The sequence below is a fragment of the Dipodomys merriami genome, unplaced genomic scaffold (genome assembly GCF_024711535.1).
Source record: "Dipodomys merriami isolate MVZ:Mamm:240054 unplaced genomic scaffold, mDipMer1.0.p SCAF_42, whole genome shotgun sequence".
Taxonomy (NCBI): domain Eukaryota; kingdom Metazoa; phylum Chordata; class Mammalia; order Rodentia; family Heteromyidae; genus Dipodomys; species Dipodomys merriami.
In genome coordinates, this window is record NW_027205826.1 from 9,269,629 (window position 1) to 9,283,764 (window position 14,136).

General features: G+C 51.7%; 1 long non-coding RNA gene across 1 annotated transcript in view; it reads right to left on the reverse strand.

Moving 5' to 3' along the window:
- LOC138807504 (uncharacterized) overlaps window positions 1–13,695 on the reverse strand; it is a 147,582-nt gene extending 133,887 nt beyond the window's left edge. The window contains exon 1 of the long non-coding RNA XR_011366181.1: window positions 13,231–13,695. This is a non-coding gene — a long non-coding RNA (uncharacterized lncRNA). The remainder of the gene's footprint in view (window positions 1–13,230) is intronic.
- Window positions 13,696–14,136: the final 441 nt, after the last annotated feature.

The window sequence follows — 14,136 nt, forward strand, 5'->3', positions numbered from 1 at the left end:
GCCTCCAACCTTGACCTTCCCAATATCCAAGTAGCTGGGATTATAGGCATGGGCCATTGTGCTGGACTTGATTTGCTTCTTCAGGTAGGTCACCATAATTTTTTTTTGGGGGGGGGGAGGGTCTGGTCGTGGGGCCTGAACTCTGGGCCTGGGTATTGTCCCTCAGCTCTTCAGCTCAAGGCTAGCACTCTACCACTTGAGCCAAAGCGCCACTTCCGGCTTTTTTTTTCTGCTTATGTGGTGCTGAGGAATCAAACCCAGGGCCTCAAGCATGCAAGACGAGCGCTCTACCACTGAGCCACCTTCCCAGCCATAATTTTTTTTTAAGATACCTCAAATTATCAACGATGATGTTTTAGAAAGCTGGCCCAGCCAGATGGGCCAGGTGACAAGGCAGAAAGAGAAAAACCAGGCAGAGGGCCTAGGAGTACTTAGTTCTCAGCACCTCTCCAACACAGACCAAGAACTCCTTCAGGAAATACGACATAAGCCTACTGGTTACCCTGCATTACCAATTCAGGACCCACTGAGCCAGCTCCCACAGTAACCACAGTCACATGACAGCCAGGGCAGCCTGGGCCTTTCCAATCAGCTGTGTAGAGACAGAAAGAAGAAGAGGAAGAAAAAGAAGAAGGAGGAGGAGGAAGAGGAGGAAGGAGGAGGGGGGGGAGGAGGGGGAAGAAAAGGAGAAAAAAAGACCCTCACAATGATCATGGCAACCCCACGAGTGCTGCAGAAATTGGAGGAAGAGAAATACAGGGTGAAAAAGCAATGCATGCAAACAGAGACTGAGCACCCAATCCTTGGGTGAATGCATTCCTATCCAGCCTGGGCCGCTAAGTCTGCCCATCGCTGACCATGCGCTAGGAGAGGGGAGTAAGAAGAGGAGGAAGATGGCAGTCCTGGAGGGCAGGAGAAGGTACCAAGACACAGAAAGGGAGAGGATGGGAAGAGTGAGAGGGCTCCGCAGGGCTTCCTCTCCCCACACCTCGCTCCGTCTGCCACTCTAGCCAATAGGTGATTCATCCCTTCTGTCTCTCCCATTGAAGTGTGTCTTTTCCATAAGGCATCTCTCTTAAGCCAACAGAAACCACTGTCCAAATTCTACATTTCCCCAACCAAATTCCCCAACATCGGAGCCGCCATGGACCAAGCCTAGGCATACAGAAACAATGAGCCCAGTTTTGTTTTGTTTTGTTTATGTTTTAAAAAATTATTTTAAATCTTTTTTAAATTTTTAATCTTTTGGTTTTTTAAATTTGTTTTGTTTTTATTGCACAGGGCTAAAGCCAAACATGAAGAGCAAGTATCAGGTAGGAAGGCTGTAAGCTCTCTACCCAGCCCATTGACCTACTCTGAAAGTTAACCTCACCACTGCCCTAGGCAACTGAACCCCTTGATGATGCTTCAGTCGACTTTCCTGAGTGGATCCAACCTCCCCAGTCCTCACCAGCCTCCTTTATAGATGATGCTGGGGCACCCCTTCCTCCCCCCACCCCCCAGAATCCTCACTGCAAAACCCAGCAATCAGGGATGAAATGTGATCCTTCTAACTGAGCAAGCCTCGATCTTCATAGCCTTTATGCGTCTGCTACTGGTTAATCTATGATCTGATGTAGGCTCCCAGCTAGTGGCATCTATGCAGCAGAGTCAGAGGGAACTATGGGGGAAATGTCCTGATGTTGAAGACAGTCTTCCTCTGTCTGTCCACATCTGGATCTTGACTCTGCCACTTGCCAGTTGCGGAATGTGGTACAATGCCTGACAGCTCTCCAAACCAGACCTTGTATCTGTAGAGCAGATCTGAAGGTCGTACAGCTGGGGAAAGCCAGAGCTGCTAATACGAGTTCCTTATGAGGAAGACTCCATGGATGAATCTTCCAATTAGCTTTGATATTAATTAGCACTGACTCTACTCTCGCATCTGCATGGGAGTAGGAGGGTACAAAGTCTGCTTCCAGCGCCACACCTCACCTCTACCTCAAGACAGTAAAGGACAGAGTCCAGCTCTAAAAGGCAAAGAAGGTTTGATTTGGAATTCCAAAGGAGACGGGGCAACTTGGGTCGAGTAACACAATCCCTGGAAACCTCATCTAAATGGGAAGATCAGTTGCTCTGGGACATCCACCCCCTTTAATACTTGAGGATCACCCCTTCCTCTCTCTTCACTCCCTCAAGGTCAGGCAATCTATCACCATCATGATGAGATGATTTTTTTTTTAACCCCCTAACAATGGCAAAAGAGGCCATTGGGTAGCACCTGCAGGACAACTCACACATGAGTCACAGCTCCCCAAACAAAGCCTACCTGTGTAGTGGGCAGACAAAGCGAGCAATATTGGATCCCCACACCCCACCCCCACTCCGCCCCACCTTGAACTCCACAGCCAGGAGATCAAAGCCACCTCCCTCATATGGAGCACCCAGGAGATCTTCCAAGCTGGCACATGAATGTCAACTCAACAGAGCCATTGAAATAAATCCACTTGTGTGACTGCTCCTGGCCTGGCTTTGGACTTGGGCTCTCAGTCAGCCCCCTGTACCAGGCTGCCAAAGCCAGGGGCCCAGGAAAAAGTCTGCCCCGATCCCCTGCTCCCAGCTGCTGGCATGGGTGGTCTGTGCCAGGAAAGGGGGGCCATTCATCTCCCGGAGGTTAGAGAAGAGGTGTCACTCCAAGTGTCAGGTTGCTAGTGACTGACAATTCCTTTGTATGTGTCAACAAGAATCCAGTCACGGCTAAACAACTGGGAGGCGAGATTTAGAAACCCAAGAGCCAAACTCCCAGCTGCCCAATGAAGCAGTACAAGATCTACCACCACCCCCACCCCCACTGTGCAAAACAGGAGGACAAGAGAAAGAACTGCCCATGCTCATGGACACGTGGGGATGCGTCAGGAGTGTTCCTGTCCCCACACGCACACTCCTTGGGTACCAGGTAAACACAGCCCATTCCCTGTCCCCCAGAAGCCAGTGGTCTGTATCCTGGCCAGGGGTCCAGTGTATTCACAGAAGTTATTTTATTCTTCACTCTGGAGGGAACCCTCATTTCCATTTTTAGCATCCCGGTGGCTCTGTCCAGTAGAGTCACCTCCATGAACAGGTATAGCAGGGGAGGGTCAATCCATGTAGCCAGTCTCCTGGCCACAGGTGTGGTTCAATGGGTTCGAGAGACAGGGCTTGCTGTTAGACAGCTAATCCAAAGGGTTTGCAGAGGCACAGGGCTCTTCTGAGAGAACTAAATGAAAGAATGGCACACAGAAAAAAAAAAAAAAAGGTGCAAAGAAACTAGATCCACACACATCCCCAAATTATACCCCTCTCCTGACTTCTCAGGTACATGAACAAGCAGAAACACCTGATGGTTTAAGCTGGTTCTAGCTGGTCTGCCTGCAACCTGCTCCTTAAAGCAAAGGACCAGCCTAGATGTTTTCTCCCTCCCTTTTATAGATGGGAAGTTGAGTCCAGGGCAGCTATGACATGTAGTTGGTTGCACAAACAGTGGTGACTGGGGTACACAGGCCTCCATTTTGACCACTGCTCCATCTTCAAAGCTCAGCGACACTGAGGATATGCCACAAGGCTGCTAAACAGCAGGGACCATCATGCTCCAATCCCAGGCTGTGCAGACTGATGGAGGGAAATGAAGATTCTAGAAGTATCTCCTCTGAGCCCAACCAAAGGGTGGCCCTCTCTTAGACCCCTGCTGGCTGGCCGCAGGTACCAGCTGGAGGAGGGTATCATGGGGAATGTCACCCAAGGATGGGCCAGGTCCCAATTTCAGGGACCTGATTTCATCCAACATTCAGTTTGACCCTTGACCCAGGCAGGCAGCCCCACAGCATCTTCCCTAGGTTGATGTCTGATGGGCAGGCCAGGAAGACAAGGGAAAGAGGGAATGAGCGGGGTCCCCTGGGAACAGTACGGACAGGGGAGGGGCAGGATAAAAAGTGGGAAGGCTAAAAGTGACAGAAAAATCATCCCAGGAAAGTGAGGCCCTTCTGTCAGAAGGCAGGGCCATCCCGTGCTCTGGGTAACCACACTCCTGGTCTCCACTTAGAAATCAAATTAAAGCCCAAACACCTGAATTTCCAGGCTGCCTTGCCAGTGACCGCAGATTCCTTGAGAATCAGAAAAAAAAATCTCCCTCAGCTTAACCCTGAGGCCCCTAAACACCAGAGTAGTCTGGAGCTGAGGAGAGAAGGGTCATGGGCAGAGGCACCACGGGAGGAGAGGCCCCCTCAACCCCAAGACTCTGGAATTGCTTCTTGCTGTTTAATTTTAAAAATAAAAAGAAATGGCATGCTGAAAAATTTAAAAAACAGAAAAGAGCCACCAGGGGCTCATGCCTGCAATCCTATCTACTCAGAAGGCTGAGATCTGAGATTCAAAAGCAACCCAGGCAGAAAACTCCATGAGACTCTTTCTTATCTCTGATGAACCAGAAAAAAAAAAGCCACAAGTGGAGCTGTGGCTCAAGTGGTAGAGTGCTAGTCTTGAGCAAAAAAGTTAAGGGGCAGCACCCAAGTCCTGAATTCAAGCTCAAGGACAAAAACAAACAAACAAAGAAAAAAAGAGAGAGAAAAGGAGGAAGGGGGGAAGGAAGGAAGGAAGGAAGGAAGGAAGGAAGGAAGGAAGGGAGGGAGGGAGGGAGGGAGGAGAGGGAGGGATGGAGGGAGAACGCCAGCAAGCAAGCAAGAAAAGGATAGAGAGAACGGGAGGAAGGAAGGGAGAGGGGGAGGGAGGGAATAAGGGAAGAAAGGAAAAAAGAAAGGAAGGAAGGAAGGAAGGAAGGAAGGAAGGAAGGAAGGAAGGAAGGAAGGAAGGAAGGAAGGAAGGAAGGAGAAAGAAAGAGAGAGAGAGAGAGAGAGAGAGAGAGAGAGGGAGGGAGGGAGGGAGGGAGGGAGGGAGGGAGGGAGGGAGGGAGGGAGGGAAAAGAGCCAAGTATATGGTGGCTCCACGGACTACAGGCCAAATTTTTCTCATAACTAAGGAAAGAACAGAGAGGCTAGGAGGGCCCAGCAGAGGCCAACACAACCTGTCTTCCCTACTCCTCCCCCCACCTCCCCTCCCCTCCTATAAACAACTTAGGGTCTTTAAACACCCAGTCCCCCCAGGGCCAATGAAATGACTTACTGGGAACGTCTAAAACCCTGGGAAATCGGACACCAGCCTGAGATGTCCAGTCACAGCCCAGAGCAAATGGAGCTTGTGGGGCCCAGACTCAGCTCCACCAGAAACGCTAGAGGAAGGCAGCCACCTCCACCCACCACCGTCCCTGACACTCCACATAAACCATCCCAGAAACCAGACGCATCACCAGGGGCATTAAAAAGGCATTCCTGCCAGGCATCGAGGTGCTGTGGTGCAGATCCTCTGGTAATCCAGAGGATCTCAAGTTCAAAGCCAGCCTAGGCTATACCCAGAGAAACCTTGTCTACAAACATTCCCAAAGCTATTCAACTGCAGAGACAAAGGATTCCCTCTAAAACAACAAAACAAAACCTTCAGCAAAAATTGCATGTGCAAATGTAAGTGAACAGAGAGGATTTCCCCTGGAGATCTCCCTACCCTGAGCCCTGTACCCGTCCACCTCCCAGCACCGTCCTTCACACCAAACCCCCACTGTCCACAGCATACACCGATTCAGAGTTAGGGTATGTGCAAGTTCTTCTGCTGGGTCAGGGTCTGCTCGCCTAGTTTCACTCACCTGCACCCTGAGGTTCTCTCTCATAAAATGGGGGTGGCACCTGAGGATTTCCCTGACTGCTGGTAATACCAGGTGGGAAGCAGGCACAGAGGCACTAGGAGAACCGGGTTTTAATAATCACAAACCTGAGAAAAGAAAAACTACAGTGGACTCAGAGCTGGGTACCAAGATGAGAATGAAGTCTGCTGTCTGCTTCCCTAGGCACTTAACTCAATGGAGATTGTTTCCTCAAGGCTACAAGCACCGAACAGCCATTAAGATGGAGAGAGGGTGGGAAGAAGGAAGGAAATTGGGAGGGAGGGAAGGAGGGAGGGAAAAGAAGGAGGAAGGACAGGAAAGTGGGGAAGGAAGGGGAAAAAAAGGGAAATAAATTTTCTGGCAAGAAATTGGAAGCATTATGCATTGGTGGTGGGAATGCAAAACTGCAACTCTGGAAAACAGTATGGTGATCCTTCAGAAATATTAAACAAACCCTCCATACGACCATCCACTTCTGGTTATACACCCCAAGGCTCAGAAAGCAGGAACCTCATCTGGTACCCACATACCCGCATGCACAACCACACTATCCACAGTGGTTAAAAGATGGAAGCAACCCCAAAACCCAGTGGATAGATGAACAAACTAAAGGTGATGTGTGTCAGGAGGAAATAGTATTCAGCCTTTACAAAGGAAGGGAATTCTGACACAGGCTATGGCAGGGATTAACCATGGGGCTAGGTGCTAGGTAAAGTAAGGACGATGCAGAAAGACAAAAACTGTCTGATTCTATTCATAGGAGGCCTGTAGAATGGTCAGATTCGTGAGGTAGAAAAGTGGAAAGTGGGCTGGGAGAGGGAAGGGAGAAGGGAGAGTTACTGTGTCACAAGGGGGGGGGGTTCCATGGGGCACAGGCGGAGCTATGGAATCTACAGGACAGGGCAGGGTAAATGCACAGAGCACTTCCAAAACTGCACACGTCAGCCAGGCGCTGGTGGCTCACACCAGTAATCCTAGTTACTCAGGAGGCTGAGGATCGAGGTTCAAAGCCAGCCCAGGCAGGAAAGTCCTTGACACTGAAAGTTATCTCCAATTAACCATCAAAAAGCTCAAAGTGAAGGCCGGTGCCAGTGGCTCATGCCTGTAATCCTACCTACTCAGGAGACTGAGATCTGAGGATCGCGGTTCAAAGCCAGCCCAGACAGGAAAGACCATGAGACTTCTATCTCCAATAAACCACCAGAAAACCAGAAGTGGTGCTGTGGTAGAGCACTCGCCTTGAGCTAAAGAGCTGAGGGACAGCACCCAGGCCCAAAAAAAACCTAAAATTAAAAAAAAAAAGCTCAAAATGGAGTTGTGGCTCACATGGTAGGGTACCAACCTTGAGTAAGAAAGCCAAGGGAGAGAGTGAGGCTTTGAGTCCAAGAGCCAATACTAGTGTGCACACACACACACACACACACACACACACACACACACACACACACACACACACACACACACACACACACAGCATGCCCTGAAATACCAAATCACTTACCAAGAAGGGCAGGCCAGCCCCTCCTGGTCTCCTAGCAAAGCCCCTCAGCCCAGTAGAAGCAAAACAAAGTGAACAGCTGCAGTGGAATGTGGGCCCACGAGGGGTCCAGTGGATTTCTGGAGCTGCGAGGCACCCCTGTCACTCTCCCAGGCCCAGGAACAGGTCGGCTTCTGTGTAATCACACACAAAGGCACTTGACCTCAGGATCTCCACGCAGAAGCCTGCACCGAGCAAACATGGGAGGAGGCAATGAGTCAGGGTGCAGAAGGAATCCTTGCTCAGAGACTTGCCGTGTGGGCATTCCTCCAGGTTGCTCGAACCCTTGAGCCTTTTTTGCAGATCACGTCATCAGCCAGGATTGATTCTGTACAGATCCTCCCCTCCCCAACACCCGCCTCGTCCAGCCAGCTTCATCAAGGGAGTCCAAGTGATTCCCAACAGGGTGTCCCCAGCCCATAACACAGCCTGAGATCATTCCCCTCCCCTCACCATACACCGCATGCATCCAGCAGAAAGGGGACAGTGACATTTCCTAAGATGGTGGCCAGAATCAAGGGGCAGCAGTCTGCAAACGTACCAGGAAGCAGCCAGGTCAGGAGCATTTCCCCACGGATCCAAGGAGAAAGACTGCAGGCCTAACTTACTCCCTTTTTCGGTCACTCAAACACAGCCATCTCTGACCTAGAACTATGGTTCAGACGGCAAGGGAAACCCCTATAGCAACAATGTACAGAAGGGTACCTGCGGGTCTGGACCAGATGGAGAGAAATCAGGAAGGCTTCTTGGAGGAGAAAAATGAGTTTCATGATGTATAACCTTTAGGAGGTTGCAGCTTCCCTTTTTTGTTCATTTTATCTGATCAACATGAGTCAATTCCCTCTTTCTTCCCCTGAACCCTTCCCTGAGACTTGAACTCCAAGCCTGGGCTCCTTTTGCTCAAGGCTAGCACTCTACCACTTAAGACACAGTGCCATGTCCAGCTTATTTTTTTTCTGTGACTTAATTGGAGAGTCTCACAGATTTTCCTGTATGGGCTGGCTATAAACTACAATCCTCAGATCTCAACCTCCTGAGTAGCTAGGGTTACAGGCGTGAGCCACCGGCGCCCAGCTCAATTCCTTCTTTCTATAACAACTCAAGCAGACTCTCTAGCCCCAGACACATCGCAACAGAATTTCTGAAGGCAGGGGTTGGGGGGCATACAACTAAACATATCTGGGATATTTTCTGATATAGTCCTTTTTATAATTTTATTTATTCATATCATCTTTAAGTAGTTGTACAAAGCAGTTTCATGAGTATAATGAAACCTGATCAATGTCACGCCTTTCCTTCTTCTCCACCACCTCTCTTAACCCCACCCATCCCATCAGCTTACCTGGTTTTCATTATAGGTACACTGTCTATTATGGCTGCATCTGCCTGCCTTTCCTCTCCCCACTTATCTGCACCTCCTCCCCTCAGCCTCACCACCCCACCACACACCACAAGCTCCAGCTCTCTGGCATTCGTTTTGTTAAACCACTAGAATTCTCCTCTGTGTAGACCATACTTGTTAGTGTGTGTGTGTGTGTGTGTGTGTGTGTGTGCCTATGACCCTGTATATGTGTGTGTGTGTGTGTGTGTGTGTGTGTGTGTGCCTATGACCCTGTATATGTTTTCATACATATTTATAATTTAGATCTAACTTCCTCCTCCAAGAGAAAACACGTGTCCTTTGTCTCTCTGAGCCTGGTTTATTTCACTTAACATAATTTTTTCCAGGCCTATCCACTTCCCTGCAAATGACCTAATACCATTCTTCCTGATGGATGAGTAAAATTCCATCGCCACTTTTTCTCGATCTGTTCCTCCATCCAAGGCCCTCTGGGTGGTTTCCATACTGTGGCCATGGTGAGTAGCACATCGGTGACCAGATCTGTTTTTAACCAGCTGAGACACTTGTTCTTATGATACAGGCCACAGTTCTGAGGCGACAGGGAAAGCAGGCTGGCAGTAGACCTTCGGCCCACGTGGGTGTGGGAGGAACTGCAGTTTCTGGAAAGGGAGGGGGAGGGCCCGGGGGAGTCTCTGGAGTCAGGCACCTGGCAGGTGTGTGTAGCCGTGCGTGGGGTTTCCAGAGCTGCGGTTGCTGTGTCCCCAAGTCCCTTTCCAGGACACCTCCAGGACACTTCCTCTTACAATACTGGAGTCTCTGCTTACAGAAAAGCCTTGTGCTGTGCAGACCAGGAAGAGAGTAAAAGACACAGAGAGTTTTCCATTTGCAAAGCTGCAAGATGGAAGGTTCGGAGAGCTCAACAAGGGAAAAAAAGTCTAGGCAAGTCTAGGCAACCAGACTGGTTGAGGTATAAGGGATCTTAGAATTTCCTGACCCCACAAGACCAAGGCACCTATATTTCTGGAAGCCAGCCACTCCACAATGAGAAACATGCCTGAAGCAGAAAGGCCTAATCTGTGTATCAGAGACCAATGGCTTAGACATCTAGCTCCATGGCCGATCACAAGAAATCAGCTAGGATAAACCAGGAAGGCTTCCTGGAGGAAGACACAAAGACCACTGTGGTTGGATAAGCTTCCAGGGGGAAAAGGTTTGATTCAGGCTTCACCTGGCCAATAATTTTTCTCAGGTTTCTTTCATTTCTGCAATTGTCTCTCCAGGAGTGCGTGCGTGCGTGCATGCGTGCGTGCGTGCGTGCATGCATGCATGTGTAGGCAGTATTGGGACTTGAACTCAGGGTCTGGGTGCAATCCCTTAGCTTTTCACTCAATACTGGTATTCTACCACTTTCGCCACAGCTCCACTTCTGGCTTTTTATTGGATAATTGGAGGTAAGAGTCTCATGGATTTTCCTGCCCCAGGCTGGCTTCAAACTACAATCCTTAGATCTAAGCCTCCTGAGTAGCTGCTTGATTACAAGCATGAGCCACTAGAGCCCAGCTAGCTAGTTCACTTGCTCACTTCTGCACTCTTATACAGAAACTCTGGACCAGCCTCCATTCACACCCCTTCAGACTGGCTCTCATCCCAGATTCCCCATCTCTCAGGAGAAAAACAAACCCCTGAAAGGAAAAGGCATCACTTCCTCACTCAAGATGACTGGGCAACACCTTCAGCCCATTATGAGGCAAGAAGCCCCAGTCCCTTCAGCTCTGCCCAGTGGACCAGGAAGCGTGGCATTGGTTGGGCTGACACACCAAGCATCCTGACACACCTGCCACTCCTGTGGTGTGAGTCACCCCAGCAACACTGAACGGAGCATTTGTCAGCCAGTTGCTGAGCGGCCATTCTCACGCACCCCGGATGCCATCCATCTACTGCATACCCCCTCCACACACACACACATATACACACACACACCGGCAGGTTAGGACAGATTTGAGTAACAGCCCAACTTCGACTCAACAACACAAGCCTGGTGGAGGCTTGGTGGCAGAAGATGCAGGACGGTTCTTCCACTTATGGACAAGGTGTCTTCTGTCCCCCCCCCCCAACTCCCACTTTTACAAGATGGCGGTGGTAGCTCAGGGTGTGAGTTGAGACCAGAAAGCACATCAGTGAAACATTGTAGGAAGGTGAGGAAGGTCGCTGTGAATGACCTGGGCCTGGTCCACGCAAGCCTCTCGGTGGATCTGCCATGACACATCAGGTGTTCATAAAGGAATGCTGGATAGAAGATACAGGGAGACTCCAGGTGTTTTTCCAACTTGCCTGCAAAGCTAGATTTACACCAAAATCGAAGGCTAATTTTTAAGAAAGAACAGATCTTGCAATCCAGCTGCCTATGGCATTGTTATTTGGGGTTTGTTTGTGCCAGTACTGGGGCTTGAACTCAGGGCCTCCTCCTCTCCTTCAGTTTTTTTCTGCTCAAGGCTGGTGTACTACCACTCGAACCACAGCTCTACTTTTTGCTCTTTGCTGATTAATTTTTCTGTCCGGCCTAGCTTAGATCTGTAAGCCTCAGATCTCAGCTTCTTGACTAGCTAGGAGGATAGGCATGAACCACTGGCTCCTGGCTCATTCTATGGTACTATTAACACAGTTTACACCGTAAAGACAAATTTCCTTTTTTTTTTTCTGTCAGTCATGGGGCTTGAACTCAGGGCATGGGTGCTGTCCCTGACCTCTTTTGCTCAAGGCCGTGCTCTGCCACTTCAAGCCACAGCTCCACTTCCAGGATTCTGGTGGGTAACTGAAGAGTCTCATGGACTTTCTTGGGCTGGCTGGCTTTGAACCACGATCCTCAGATCTCAGCCTCCTGAGTAGCTAAGATTATAGGAGTGAGCCACCAGTGCCCACTTCTGAAGACACTTTTTATGTTAACTCTCACAGCAATGGCAATCTACTCAGTGATGCAAGGGGAAAAGCAGAACAGAACAAAACTTGCATCCACACAGCAGCCATCTCCCCCTGCCCCCCACCTCAGTGTCCCATCTCCAAAACAAAGAACCATGGGATGTACAGGTGAAACTCTGGGTCTCCAAGCCCACCCAGCCCACTGGATGTCTGGCCCGTGACTTCAGACCTGAGTGGCCTAGAGATAGCAATCGCTTGGAATTCTCCACAAGATATCAACTTAAAGGCAGATAAATCCTTACGTATAAAGACGCTCATCAATGCTTTCCTTCTAAGGGTAATAATTTCAGCCATCCATTGGTGTCCAGTAGAGGAATTATCAAGCAAATTATGGTCAGTGCCTGTGGCAGCATACTATTTAGAATCATGACATGGAGGATGCATCACAATAAAATGAAAAGGGAAGCAAGTGGGGAACAAAGTTGTACCCTCCCCCGCCCAAAAAGGAGGCATATCCAACTGCCAGCATTGCTGTGGGAATGGAGTGTTTCTCATGCCTTTTGCAGTTCTTCATAGAAGACTGAGAGAGAGAATAGATGGGGTGGAAAGAGAGATCTGCATAAGGAGAGGCTGACCACAGGGCCCCTGTGCTGCAGCAGCCTGGGCAGCTGGAGGGGCTCGGGTGGCGCCAGAGGCAGCAGAAGGCCCAGGGGAAGGAGCGCTACCAACAAGACTCCCTGCTTTTTTCTTCCTGTGCTGCTCTGCCCTAGCTCCCTCACTGATTGGCACTGAAATCTTGAGGGCTGACCAAGGACGCTCCCCAAGGAGGGACCATCCCTACCCACTTCCCTGCTCAAGGGAATCCTGGGTGGGAAATGGAGCATCATGCCCTGGTTACTATGGAAACCACCGGCTGCTGACAGGGCCGAGGGGAGGGGAAGGGCTCCCACATCCTGGAAGGCTGCTTCCAGAGGGAAGAAGGTGGTGGAGCTGGGGACCAGGGTTAAGGATGGAGAAGGCAGAGGAAGTCCTGGCAGAGCATTTAATTCATGTAATAAACATCTAATCCGGGCCTACATGATCATGGGTACCAAACTCCAAAAGATACGAACAACAATAACAAAAAACAAAACAAAACGGCAGACACAAAGGAACAAGCAGAGGAGGGAACCGGGGAGATACAAGCACCAGCGGTCCCTTTAGCTCAGGACGTTACAGACGGAAGCCCCCTCCAGCACTGGCTGGAAGGCCTCTTCCACGAACAAGCTGCACCTGAGAAGGAGGAAGAGGAGGAGGAGGGTAGCGGGTGGAAGAGGGTAGAGGTCGGGCGCACTTCCAACAACCTAACCATCCACCACCACCCCCTCCTACCCCTCCACTCCCCGGCCAGACGCACCCCAGGATCGTCCGGGCGGCCACCCAGTCCCGATGGTAAAGCCAGTCACTAAGCACCCCTGCCCCACTCCAGTCCCCACAGCCCCCAGTAACAGCCGGGAGCCGCCCCGCTCCCGATAGGCCGGGTCCTGAAAGGTCAAGCGGACTGCGGGCGCCGACGCACGCGGGGGACGCGCGGGACGCTGCCCGGGCGGAGCGGCGCTCTAGCCCCGGCGGCGCGGCGGGGCGGTCCGCTGGTCACCGCCACGCGGGCGACCTCCGGCAAGATCCCCCCGCATCTCCACAGGAGACCGGTGAAAGCGCCGGGCAACTCACCTCGGGGTCAGCGACCGGCCGTCGGGGGGGGGCAGGAGTTAATCCACAGCTGCTGCGCGCCAAGTAATCCACGGTAGGTAGTGTCCGCGCCCCGCCCCGCATCCCTTCCCCGCCGGCCACGCGGGGCCTCGCGTCGCGGCCCCGGGGCGGCGGCGGGGAGGTGCGGGCTGGGGTCCCCCGGTGGCTGCGGCGCGATCCCCGCCGCGCGCATCCCGCCGCCGGCGCTGACGCCGAGCTCATCACCAGAGCGCACCCCACAATCCGCGCCGGGAGGGGGGAAAAGCCCCCCAAAAAACAACCACCGCCACAAAAATCCTCCCTCGCCGAATCCGGGAAAGCGCCAGAAGTCAAATCCCCTCCGGGCCCCGGGTGGGCTCCCTCGGAGCGGGAGGGCTGTGGGGCTGAGGTCCGGGGCGGCCGGTGCCGTGGCCTCAGCCAGCGAGCACGGCGACCCGGGCGCGCGCCGGGGCCGCCTCCGCGCTCTGCGGGCGTCCGGGCCATTGGCGCTTTTATACCAGTGGGCGGGGAGGGGCGGGGTGGGGCGGGGCGGGGAGGGGCGGAGCCCAGAGGCTTTCTGGGAGTTGTAGTTCTGCCTTCCTAGTCCCTACCTGCCCTGAGCAAACAGGCGGCCCTGGAGTGGTGGAGGGAAGGGAGGGAAGGGGTCTCTCAAAACTGTCGTCCTCCTTCGGATAAGAGTCTCATAGAGTTTTCTGGGCTGGCTTCGAACTGAGGTCCTCTCTGATCTGAACCTTCTGAGTAGCTGGGATTACAGGTTTGAGACACCAGCACCTGGCTACCTGTCATTTCTTTATACTTGCTAAGTGCTAAGCACACTTGACTTCCAGACATCTCCTAGATCGTGAGACAGAGAGCCTCCCTCGACACCTCACAGTCATGAACGGAGGC